Genomic DNA, 14197 nt, shown 5'->3' with positions numbered 1-14197 from the left:
ACATTTCCATGTCTGAATAATCATATATTGTGCCTCCCGAATAGATAGTGGAGCATGTGGGCTGTTCCTTAGGGTGTAGGTTGGAACTGTAACTTGAGTGTACAGCCCAATACGTCTCTCCTCATTGAGCAAAATTGAACTCTGTCTCTGCATGATTCCTTGCTTCTTGTCTGTTTAATAGATGTCATCAGTGTTTGAATCTGACAACTGTCTGCTGTCATTAAGATACCGACTGCCAGGATATAGTGTATATACGTGTGTCAAAACTATTATTATTTTTTACGTGTATTTATCTTTTTAGTTGTTTATTTTTACTTGCATTCACTTTTCTCCAAATCCCAACTAACCGCACTGTTATAACGAACCGGTCTTTGGAACGACTCTTTGAAAGGAACGACTCTTTAAGATCCCCTCGAAGAGCCATAAATCAGGTCTCGTAAGACCGAAACGCGAGAAACAGCTGCAGGAAATATGACGTGTGGCACATGTCAACACCCGTGTCCTTAACTTCCTCAACATTGGTGGTCAGCCAAGGGCCGCGTGGTAATATTTGAATATTTGTGCTCATTACACCTATAATGTATAAATTGTAAGCGTATACACTTTTGCATTTTTTGCACTAAATTACTTATTGAGTGGAAACAGAATTTCCCTTCAGGGATGATCATTTATCAAAAAAATAAGCAGAGGAAAATTGATGGTTGGATCGGAATACTTATGACCTTTGATAAATGCAACTTTTAAATTTGTTATTCCTCATTTGTGTGTGTTGAAAGCGTGGTTTCCCTTTCATGTTAAAGCGTGTGACAGAACATCTTATGACACACACTACGTGGCCCCTGTTTAAAAGGGAAGTGGCGGGTTTCAAGAAAAAGAACAAAAAAAAAACCAACATCTATGCTGTTAATCAACACTGCATAACATAGCGCCGATACCAAGGGTGGTATCAGTATCGGATCAACACCATTACGATGAGATCTGTATTTTTCAAGTTATCTTGTATGTTTATTTTTTAATCTGTGTGTTGTTTGTCTTGTCAAATAGATATTTTGTATTCATAGATTTGAATAAGAGCCAGTCTGGGTCCAGAGCAGGGATAGCCTAAGTGGGGGAAATTGTGTTAGATGTAAATATAAACGGAATACAATGATTTGCAAATCATTTTCAACCCATATTCAATTGAATATGCTACAAAGACAACATATTTGATGTTCAAACTGATAAACTTTTTTTTTTTTTTTCGCAAATAATCATTAACTTTGGAATTTGATGCCAGCAACACGTGACAAAGAAGTTGGGAAAGGCGGCAATAAATACTGATAAAGTTGAGGAATGCTCATCAAACACTTATTTGGAACATCCCACAGGTGAACAGGCAAATTGGGAACAGGTGGGTGCCATGATTGGGTATAAAAGTAGATTCCATGAAATGCTCAGTCATTCACAAACAAGGATGGGGCGAGGGTCACCACTTTGTCAACAAATGCGTGAGCAAATTGTTGAACAGTTTAAGAAAAACCTTTCTCAACCAGCTATTGCAAGGAATTTAGGGAATTCACCATCTACGGTCCGTAATATCATCAAAGGGTTCAGAGAATCTGGAGAAATCACTGCACGTAAGCAGCTAAGCCCGTGACCTTCGATCCCTCAGGCTGTACTGCATCAACAAGCGACATCAGTGTGTAAAGGATATCACCACATGGGCTCAGGAACACTTCAGAAACCCACTGTGAGTAACAACAGTTGGTCGCTACATCTGTAAGTGCAAGTTAAAATTATCCTAGGCAAGGCGAAAACCGTTTATCAACAACACCCAGAAACGCAGTCGGCTTCGCTGGGCCTGAGCTCATCTAAGATGGACTGATACAAAGTGGAAAAGTGTTCTGTGGTCTGACGAGTCCACATTTCAAATTGTTTTTGGAAACTGTGGACGTTGTGTCCTCCGGACCAAAGAGGAAAAGAACCATCCGGATTGTTATAGGCGCAAAGTTGAAAAGCCAGCATCTGTGATGGTATGGGGGTGTATTAGTGCCCAAGACATGGGTAACTTACACATCTGTGAAGGCGCCATTAATGCTGAAAGGTACATACAGGTTTTGGAGCAACATATGTTGCCATCCACGCAACGTTACCATGGACGCCCCTGCTTATTTCAGCAAGACAATGCCAAGCCACATGTTACATCAACGTGGCTTCATAGTAAAAGAGTGCGGGTACTAGACTGGCCTGCCTGTAGTCCAGACCTGTCTCCCATTGAAAATGTGTGGCGCATTATGAAGCCTAAAATACCACAACGGAGACCCCCGGACCATGTAACACAGTGGTGAACATGCCCTTTCCCAACTACTTTGGCACGTGTTGCAGCCATGAAATTCTAAGTTAATTATTATTTGCAAAAAAAAAAATAAGTTTGAGTTTGAACATCAAATATGTTGTCTTTGTAGTGCATTCAACTGAATATGGGTTGAAAATTATTTGCAAATCATTGTATTCCGTTTATATTTACATCTAACACAATTTCCCAACTCATATGGAAACGGGGTTTGTAATACCGTACTTTCCAGACCGTAGGGCGCACCGGATTATAAGGCGCACTGCAGGCCGTTTTAAACGATTGAAAAATTGTTTCCATTGGGCGTTGTGCTTGTTTTTAAGCTGTTTTTTTTTCCCTGAAACATTGTTTTGACCTATCACATGTTTGTATGTTGATATGTGTAAGTCATTTTATTTTTTAATTGTGATGAGTGACTGCTGCTGTTTTTGTTGTTCTTATATATTTCTATTTCTGTAACTTTGTGTTAAGTTAAAGTACCAATGATAGTCACGCACACACTAGGCGTGGTGAAATGTGTCCTCTGCATCCCCATGTTCACCCCCTGGGAGGTGAGGGGAGCAGTGGGCAGCAGCGGCGGCCGCGCCCGGGTATCATTCTTGGTGATTTAACCCCCAATTCCAAGAGATTTTAAGTTTAGAAAATGGATGGATGGAAGTTTTTACCTGCCTAAATAACGGATGTTGATTGATTGACAGTCATGATTAACAAATCGGCACAGTGTTTAGTCGGTATCAGATCAGTACCAAAATGTACCGTATCGCCCACCCCTGCAATTCAGACAATCATAGTTGTGTGTTGAGACATTTTACAGTGGATAGTAAATCTGTACTGCTGTACAAGCTGAACGTTGACTACTCTAAAGTGCATGCGAGTTACAGTACATTCCTATGGCATTGCACCTTCAAAAGATGCACTGTAATAAAAACGGGTGTTGTTTGTGTGATGTTTACTCAAAGGAAAAGGCTGCGAGCTAACAGGAAAATAGAGTTGTGATGAGGGGGAGGAGTGTCGGCCACGTCTGTTTGTTCCTTGTCTTCTGGTGACATAGTTTAAGTGTCTTGCCTGCCGCTTAGGAGCCGCCACAATGACGGGTAAGCATCCTCATCCTTTTATTGTGTTTATTAGTGTTATTATTTTGGCAAATATAATGAATGGACTCGTCACATTTTCACATTCTATAGCCCAAAGTAGCTCACCTCGAATCTGAATGGCAAAGAAAAGAAACACACTAAAGTGTGTAAACAGCTTCAAAGGTAGATTTATTGCAGTCAGGGCCGGTCCGTGGCATAAACACTATGCGGTTGTTAAGGGCCACAAACACGGGGGACACAGGTGTCAAACAGAAGGGGCCAGATTTGCATCATTTTATCTAAAAAAATAACATGAGTCGATAAAGTACTTAATATTTTCTCACTATTTTGCCAGAAAGAATATACAGGTATGTACTGCTTGAAATTGCATGCCTTTTAAACTTTAATAGTATCCATTTTTGCAACAAATATTACAGTATATCATCATACTTTCCAAACGTGTTTTTGTCTGAATAAAAAATAAATAAAAATACTTAACTTCACAGCACACTACCCATTAAATGAATAAAAATGACATTAAGTTTTACGTTGTTTTTTTTAATTATTTTTTTTTTATAGCATATTACTGTAAAATAATTCTGGTTTTTTTTGCTAGTTTTTTACTGTAAAATCTGCGGTTCTTGTTTTTAACTAAAAAAATCATTTTGCCAGAAAGAATATATGTACTGCTTGAAATTGCATGCCTTTTAAACTTTAATAGTATCCATTTTTGCAACAAATATTACAGTATATCATCATACTTTCCAAACATGTTTTTGTCTGAATAAAAAATAAATAAAAATACTTAACTTCACAGCACACTACCCATTAAATTAATAAAAATGACATTAAGTTTTACGTTGTTTTTTTAAATTATTTTTTTTTTATAGCATATTACTGTAAAATACTTCTGTTTTTTTTGCCAGTTTTTTACTGTAAAATCTACGGTTCTTGTTTTTAACTAAAAAAATTATTTTGCCAGAAAGAATATATGTACTGCTTGAAATTGCATGCATTTTAAACTTTAATAGTATACATTTTTGCAACAAATATTACAGTATATCATCATACTTTCCAAACATGTTTTTGTCTGAATAAAAAATAAATAAAAAATACTTAACTTCACAGCAAACTAACCATTAAATTAATAAACATGACATTAAGTTTTATGTTGTTTTTTTTGTTTTGTTTTTTTACAGCATATTACTGTAAAATACTTCTGTTTTTTTGCCAGTTTTTGACTGTAAAATCTACGGTTCTTGTTTTTAACTAAAAAAATCATTTTGCCAGAAAGAATATACTGTATGTACTGCTTGAAATTGCATGCCTTTTAAACTTTAATAATATCAATTTTTGCAACAAATATTACAGTATATCATCAAACTTTCCAAACATGCTTTTGTCTAAATAAAAAATAAATAAAAATACTTAACTTCACACCAAACTACCCATTAAATGAATAAAAATGACATTACGTTTTACGTTGTTTTTGTTGCTGTTTTTTTTACAGCATATTACTGTAAATTGAAAAAAAATACTTCTGTTTTTTATGCCAGTTTTTGACTGTAAAATCTACGGTTCTTGTTTTTAACTAAAAAAATAATTTTGCCAGAAAGAATATACTGTATGTACTGCTTGAAATTGCATGCCTTTTAAACTTTAATAGTATCAATTTTTGCAACAAATATTACAGTATATCATCATACTTTCCAAACATGTTTTTGTCTGAATAAAAAATAAATAAAATTACTTAATTTCACAGCAAACTACCCATTAAATGAATAAAAATTACATTAAGTTTTACGTTGTTTTTTTTTGTGTTTTTTTTACAGCATATTACTGTAAATTGAATAAAAAAACTTCAGTTTTTTTGCCAGTTTTTGACTGTAAAATCTACGGTTCTTGTTTTTAACTAAAAAAATCATTTTGCCAGAAAGAATATATGTACTGCTTGAAATTGCATGCCTTTTATACTTTAATAGTATACATTTTTGCAACAAATATTACAGTATATCATCATACTTTCCAAACATGTTTTTGTCTGGAAAAAAAAAAAAAAAAACTTAACTTCACAGCAAACTACCCATTAAATTAATAAAAATGACATTAAGTTTTATGTTGTTTTTTTTTGTTTTTTTACAGCATATTACTGTAAATTGAAAAAAAATACTTCTGGTTTTTTTGCCAGTTTTTGACTGTAAAATCTACTGCTCTTGTTTTTAACTAAAAAAATCATTTTGCCAGAAATAATATATGTACTGCTTGAAATTGCATGCCTTTTAAACTTTAATAGTATCAATTTTTGCAACAAATATTACAGTATATCCTCATACTTTCCAAACATGTTTTTGTCTGAATAAAAAATAAATAAAAATACTTAACTTCACAGCAAACTACCCATTAAATTAATAAAAATTACATTAAGTTTTACATTGTTTTTTTTTACAGCATATTACTGTAAAATACTTTTGTTTTTTTGCCAGTTTTTGACTGTAAAATCTACGGTTCTTGTTTTAACTAAAAAAATAATTTTGCCAGAAAGAATATACTGTATGTACTGCTTGAAATTGCATGCCTTTTAAACTTTAATAGTATCCATTTTTGCAACAAATATTACAGTATATCATCATACTTTCCAAACATGTTTTTGTCTGAATAAAAAATAAATAAAAATACTTAACTTCACAGCAAACTACCCATTAAATGAAAAAAAATGACATTCAGTTTTACGTTGGTTTTTTGTTTTGTTTTGTTTTTTACAGTATATTACTGTAAATTGAAAAAAACTACTTCTGTTTTTTTGCCAGTTTTTGACTGTAAAATCTACGGTTCTTGTTTTTAACTAAAAAAATCATTTTGCCAGAAATAATATATGTAGTGCTTGAAATTGCATGCCTTTTAAACTTTAATAGTATCAATTTTTGCAACAAATATTACATTATATCATCATACTTTCCAAACATGTTTTTGTCTGAATAAAAAATAAATAAAATTACTTAATTTCACAGCAAACTACCCATTAAATGAATAAAAATTACATTAAGTTTTACGTTGTTTTTTTGGGGGTTTTTTTTACAGCATATTACTGTAAATTGAAAAAAAAACCTTCAGTTTTTTTGCCAGTTTTTGACTGTAAAATCTACGGTTCTTGTTTTTAACTAAAAAAATCATTTTGCCAGAAAGAATATATGTACTGCTTGAAATTGCATGCCTTTTATACTTTAATAGTATACATTTTTGCAACAAATATTACAGTATATCATCATACTTTCCAAACATGTTTTTGTCTGAATAAAAAATAAATAAAAATACTTAACTTCACAGCAAACTACCCATTAAATTAATAAAAATGACATTAAGTTTTACGTTGGTTTTTTTTGTTTTTTTACAGCATATTACTGTAAATCGAAAAAAAATACTTCTGGTTTTTCTGCCAGTTTTTGACTGTAAAATCTACTGCTCTTGTTTTTAACTAAAAAAATCATTTTGCCAGAAATAATATATGTACTGCTTGAAATTGCATGCCTTTTAAACTTTAATAGTATCAATTTTTGCAACAAATATTACAGTATATCATCATACTTTCCAAACATGTTTTTGTCTGAATAATAAATAAATAAAAATACTTAACTTCACAGCAAACTACCCATTAAATTAATAAAAATTACATTAAGTTTTACGGTTTTTTTTGTTTTTTTTGTTTTTTTACAGCATATTACTGTAAAATACTTCTGTTTTTTTGCCAGTTTTTGACTGTAAAATCTACGGTTCTTGTTTTTAACTAAAAAAAATTTTTTGCCAGAAAGAATATATGTACTGCTTGAAATTGCATGCCTTTTAAACTTTAATAGTATCAATTTTTGCAACAAATATTACAGTATATCCTCATACTTTCCAAACATGTTTTTGTCTGAATAAAAAATAAATAAAAATACTTAACTTCACAGCAAACTACCCATTAAATTAATAAAAATTACATTAAGTTTTACATTGTTTTTTTTTTTACAGCATATTACTGTAAAATACTTTTGTTTTTTTTGCCAGTTTTTGACTGTAAAATCTACGGTTCTTGTTTTAACTAAAAAAATAATTTTGCCAGAAAGAATATACTGTATGTACTGCTTGAAATTGCATGCCTTTTAAACTTTAATAGTATCCATTTTTGCAACAAATATTACAGTATATCATCATACTTTCCAAACATGTTTTTGTCTGAATAAAAAATAAATAAAAATAATTAACTTCACAGCAAACTACCCATTAAATGAATAAAAATGACATTCAGTTTTACGTTGTTGTTGTTTTTTTTTTTTTTTTTACAGCATATTACTGTAAATTGAAAAAAACTACTTCTGTTTTTTTGCCAGTTTTTGACTGTAAAATCTACGGTTCTTGTTTTTAACTAAAAAAATAATTTTGCCAGAAAGAATATACTGTATGTACTGCTTGAAATTGCATGCCTTTTAAACTTTAATAGTATCAATTTTTGCAACAAATATTACAGTATATCATCATACTTTCCAAACATGTTTTTGTCTGAATAAAAAATAAATAAAATTACTTGATTTCACAGCAAACTACCCATTAAATTAATAAAAATGACATTAAGTTTTACGTTGTTTTTTTTTGTTTTTTTTACAGCATATTACTGGAAATTGAAAAAAATACTTCTGTTTTTTTGCCAGTTTTTGACTGTAAAATCTACGGTTCTTGTTTTTAACTAAAAAAAATCATTTTTTCAGAAAGAATGTACAGATATGTACTGCTTGAAATTGCATGCCTTTTAAACCTTAATAGTATACATTTTTGCTACAAATATTACAGTATGTCATCATACTTTCCAAACATGTTTTTGTCTGAATAAAAAATAAATAAAAATACTTAACTTCACAGTAAACTACCCATTAAATGAATAAAAATGACATTAAGTTTTACATTTTATTTTATTATTTTTTTTTTTTAACAGCATATTACTGTAAATTGAAAAAAAATCAATCAATCAATCAATCAATGTTTATTTATATAGCCCTAAATCACAAGTGTCTCAAAGGGCTGTACAAGCCACAACGACATCCTCGGTACAGAGCCCACATAAAGTTATAAAATACTTCTGGTTTTTTTGCCAGTTTTTGACTGTAAAATCTACGGTTCTTGTTTTTAACTAAAAAAATCATTTTGCCAGAAAGAATATATGTACTGCTTAAAATTGCATGCATTTTAAACTTTAATAGTGTACATTTTTGCAACAAATATTACAGTATATCATCATACTTTCCAAACATGTTTTTGTCTGAATAAAACATAAATAAAAATACTTAACTTCACAGCAAACTACCCATTAAATTAATAAAATGACATTAAAGGCCTACTGAAATGAATTTTTTTTATTTAAACGGGGATAGCAGATCTATTCTATGTGTCATACTTGATCATTTCGCGATATTGCCATATTTTTGCTGAAAGGATTTAGTATAGAACAACGACGATAAAGATTGCAACTTTTGGTATCTGATAAAAAAAAGGCTTGCACCTACCGGAAGTAGCGTGACGTAGTCAGTTGAACATATACGCAAAGTTCCCTATTGTTTACAATGATGGCCGCATGAAGTGAGAGAGATTCGGACCGAGAAAGCGACAATTTCCCCATTAATTTGAGCGAGGATGAAAGATTTGTGGATGAGTAAAGTGCAAGTGAAGGACTAGTGGGGAGTTGAAGCTATTCAGATAGGGAAGATGCTGTGAGAGCCGGGGGTGACCTGATATTCAGCTGCGAATGACTACAACAGTAAATAAACACAAGACATATATATACTCTATTAGCCACAACACAACCAGGCTTATATTTAATATGCCACAAATTAATCCTGCATAAAAACACCTGCGTGTTTGTTATGCTAGCTCCTAGCTCCTCTGCTAGCTCCTAGCTCCATAGAACACGCCAATACAATTCAAACACCTGATCAACACACACAATCACTCAGCCCAAAAGACCGTTTACCTAACCCAAGGTTCATAAAGCTTATATATTTTTTAAAAGTTACGTACGTGACGCGCACATACGGTCAAGTTATCGAATGTTTAGCAGCCAAGGCTGCATACTCACGGTACCTGATATTCAGCTGGGAATGACTACAACAGTAAATAAACACAAGACATATATATACTCTATTAGCCACAACACAACCAGGCTTATATTTAATATGCCACAAATTAATCCTGCATAAAAACACCTGCGTGTTTGTTATGCTAGCTCCTAGCTCCTCTGCTAGCTCCTAGCTCCATAGAACACGCCAATACAATTCAAACACCCGATCAACACACACAATCACTCAGCCCAAAAGACCGTTCACCTAACCCAAGGTTCATAAAGCTTATATATTTTTAAAAAGTTACGTACGTGACGCGCACGTACGGTAGGTACGTGTTATGCTAGCTCCTAGCTCCTCTGCTAGCTCCTAGCTCCATAGAACACGCCAATACAATTCAAACACATGATCAACACACACAATCACTCAGCCCAAAAGACCGTTCACCTAACCCAAGGTTCATAAAGCTTATATATTTAAAAAAAGTTACGTACATACGCAAAAAAAAGCCAAAGCTGCATACTCACAGTAGCACGTCTGCGTCTTTGTCATCCAAATCAAAGTAATCCTGGTAAGAGTCTGTGTTGTCCCAGTTCTCTACAGGCGTCTGTGTATCCAAATCAAAAGTCCTCCTGGTTAGAGTCTCTGTTATCCGAGTTCTTCCATCTTGACTGCATCTTTCGGGAATGTAAACAAAGAAGCGCCGGCTGTGTACTGTTGTGGCTGACTACGTTCGAAAAATACGTCCATTTCGCACCGACAACTTTCTTCTTTGCTTGCTCGGCTTCCTTCTCCATAATGCAATGAACATGATTGAAACAGATTCACGAACACAGATGTCCAGAATACTGTGGAATTATGAAATGAAAACAGAGCTTTTTCGTATCGGCTTCAATGTGGAAGGCATACCCGTGTTCGTCGGGCTACGTCACACGCATACGTCATCCTCAGAGGCGTTTCGAACCGGAAGTTTAGCGGCAAATTTAAAATGTCACTTTATAAGTTAACCCGGCCGTATTGGCATGTGTTATAATGTTAAGATTTCATCATTGATATATAAACTATCAGACTGCGTGGTCGGTAGTAGTGGGTTTCAGTAGGCCTTTAAGTTTTACGTTGTTTTGTTTTTTTATTGTTTTTTTTTACAGCATATTACTGTAAATGGAAAAAAACTACTTCTGTTTTTTTTTGCCAGTTTTTGACTGTAAAATCTATGGTTCTTGTTTTTAACTAAAAAAATGGTTTTGCCAGAAAGAATATACTGTATGTACTGCTTGAAATTGCATGCCTTTTAAACTTTAATAGTATCAATTTTTGCAACAAATATAACAGTATATCATCATACTTTCCAAACATGTTTTTGTCTGAATAAAAAATAAATACAATTACTTAATTTCACAGCAAACTACCCATTAAATGAATAAAAGTTACATGAAGTTTTACGTTGTTTTTTTTTTTTTTGTTTGTTTTTTTTACAGCATATTACTGTAAATTGAAAAAAAAAAAAAACTTCTGGTTTTTTTTGCCAGTTTTTGACTGTAAAATCTACGGTTCTTGTTTTTAACTAAAAAAATTATTTTGCCAGAAAGAATATACTGTATATACTGCTTGAAATTGCATGCCTTTTAAACTTTAATAATATACATTTTTGCAACAAATATTACAGTTTATCATCATACTTTCCAAACATGCTTTTGTCTAAATAAAAAATAAATAAAAATACTTAACTTCACACCAAACCACCCATTAAATGAATAACAATGACATTAAGTTTTACGTTTTTTTTTTTTTGTTTGTTTGTTTTTTTTACAGGATATTACTGTAAATTGAAAACAAATACTTCTGTTTTTTTTGCCAGTTTTTGACTGTAAAATCTACGGTTCTTGTTTTTAACTAAAAAATCATTTTGCCAGAAAGAATATATGTACTGCTTGAAATTGCATGCATTTTAAACTTTAATAGTATACATTTTTGCAACAAATATTACAGTATATCATCATACTTTCCAAACATGTTTTTGTCTGAATAAAAAATAAATAAAAATACCTAACTTCACAGCAAACTAACCATTAAATTAATAAAAATGACATTAAGTTTTAAGTTTTTTTTTTTTTTTTTACGGCATATTACTGTAAATTGAAAAAAACTACTTCTGTTTTTTTGCCAGTTTTCGACTGTAAAATCTACGGTTCTTGTTTTTAACTAAAAAAATAATTTTGCCAGAAAGAATATACTGTATGTACTGCTTGAAATTGCATGCCTTTTAAACTTTAATAGTATCAATTTTTGCAACAAATATTACAGTATATCATCATACTTTCCAAACATGTTTTTGTCTGAATAAAAAATGAATAAAAATACTTAACTTCACAGCAAACTACCCATTAAATTAATAAAAATGACATTAAGTTTTACGTTGTTCTTTTTGTTTTTTTACAGCATATTACTGTAAATTGAAAAAAAATACTTCTGTTTTTTTTTGCCAGTTTTTGACTGTAAAATCTACTGCTCTTGTTTTTAACTAAAAAAATCATTTTGCCAGAAATAATATATGTAGTGCTTGAAATTGCATGCCTTTTAAACTTTAATAGTATCAATTTTTGCAACAAATATTACAGTATATCATCATACTTTCCAAACATGTTTTTGTCTGAATAATAAATAAATAAAAATACTTAACTTCACAGCAAACTACCCATTACATTAATAAAAATGACATTAAGATTTACGGGTTTTTTTTTTTTTTTTTTTTTTTTTTACAGCATATTACTGTAAAATACTTCTGTTTTTTTTTCCAGTTTTTGACTGTAAAATCTACGGTTCTTGTTTTTAACTAAAACAATAATTTTGCCAGAAATAATATACTGTATGTACTGCTTGAAATTGCATGCCTTTTAAACTTTAATAGTATCAATTTTTGCAACAAATATTACAGTATATCCTCATACTTTCCAAACATGTTTTTGTCTGAATAAAAAATAAATAAAAATACTTAACTTCACAGCAAACTACCCATTAAATTAATAAAAATGACATTAAGTTTTACGTTGTTTTTTTTAGGGTTTTTTTTTACAGCATATTACCATAAAATACTTCTGTTTTTTTGCCAGTTTTTGACTGTAAAATCTACGGTTCTTGTTTTTAACTAAAAAAATAATTTTGCCAGAAAGAATATACGTATATACTGCTTGAAATTGCATGCCTTTTAAACTTTAATAGTATCAATTTTTGCAACAAATATTACAGTATATCATCATACTTTCCAAACATGTTTTTGTCTGAATAAAAAATGAATAAAAATACTTAACTTCACAGCAAACTACCCATTAAATTAATAAAAATACATTAAGTTTTACGTTGTTGTTTTTTTTGTTTTTTTTTACAGCATATTACTGTAAAGTGAAAAAAAATACTTCTGTTTTTTTGCCAGTTTTTGACTGTAAAATCTGCGGTTCTTGTTTTTAACTAAAAAAATCATTTTGCCAGAAAGAATATATGTACTGCTTGAAATTGCATGCCTTTTAAACTTTAATAGTATCAATTTTTGCAACAAATATTACAGTATATCATCATACTTTCCAAACATGTTTTTGTCTGACTAAAAAATAAATAAAAATACTTAACTTTACAGCAAACTACCCATTAAATTAATAAAAATGACATTAAGTTTTACATTGTTTTTTTTGTTTTTTTACAGCATATTACTGTAATTTGAAAAAAAAAAATTCAATTTTTTTGCCAGTTATTGACTGTAAAATCTACGGTTCTTGTTTTTAACTAAAAAAATCATTTTGCCAGAAAGAATATACAGATATGTACTGCTTGAAATTGCATGCCTTTTAAACTTTAATAGTATACATTTTTGCAACAAATATTACAGTATATCATCATACTTTCCAAACATGTTTTTGTCTGAATAAAAAATAAATAAAAATACTTAACTTCACAGCAAACTACCCATTAAATTAATAAAAATACATTAAGTTTTACGTTGTTGTTGTTTTTTTTTTTTTTTTTTACAGCATATTACTGTAAATTGAAAAAAAAATACTTCTGTTTTTTTGCCAGTTTTTGACTGTAAAATCTAAGGTTCTTGTTTTTAACTAAAAAAATCATTTTGCCAGAAAGAATAGACTGTATGTACTGCTTGAAATTGCATGCCTTTTAAACTTTAACAGTATCAATTTTTGCAACAAATATTACAGTATATCATCATACTTTCCAAACATGTTTTTGTCTGAATAAAAAATAAATAAAAATACTTAACTTTACAGCAAACTACCCATTAAATTAATAAAATGACATTAAGTTTTACATTGTTTTTTTTTGTTTTTTTACAGCATATTACAGTAATTTGAAAAAAAAAAAATCAGAGTTTTTGCCAGTTATTGACTGTAAAATCTACAGTTCTTGTTTTTAACTAAAAAAATCATTTTGCCAGAAAGAATATATGTACTGCTTGAAATTGCATGCCTTTTAAACTTTAATAGTATCAATTTTTGCAACAAATATTACAGTATATCATCATACTTTCCAAACATGTTTTTGTCTGAATAAAAAATAAATAAAAATACTTAACTTCACAGCAAACTACCCATTAAATGAATAAAAATGACATTATGTTTTACGTTATTTTTTTTTTTTACTGTAAATTGAAAAAAACTACTGTTTTTTTTTTGCCTCTTTTTGACTGTAAAATCTACGGT

The sequence above is a fragment of the Entelurus aequoreus genome, linkage group LG13 (assembly GCF_033978785.1).
Source record: "Entelurus aequoreus isolate RoL-2023_Sb linkage group LG13, RoL_Eaeq_v1.1, whole genome shotgun sequence".
NCBI classification, from domain to species: Eukaryota; Metazoa; Chordata; class Actinopteri; order Syngnathiformes; family Syngnathidae; genus Entelurus; species Entelurus aequoreus.
Note: the sequence above shows the minus strand (reverse complement) of the source record.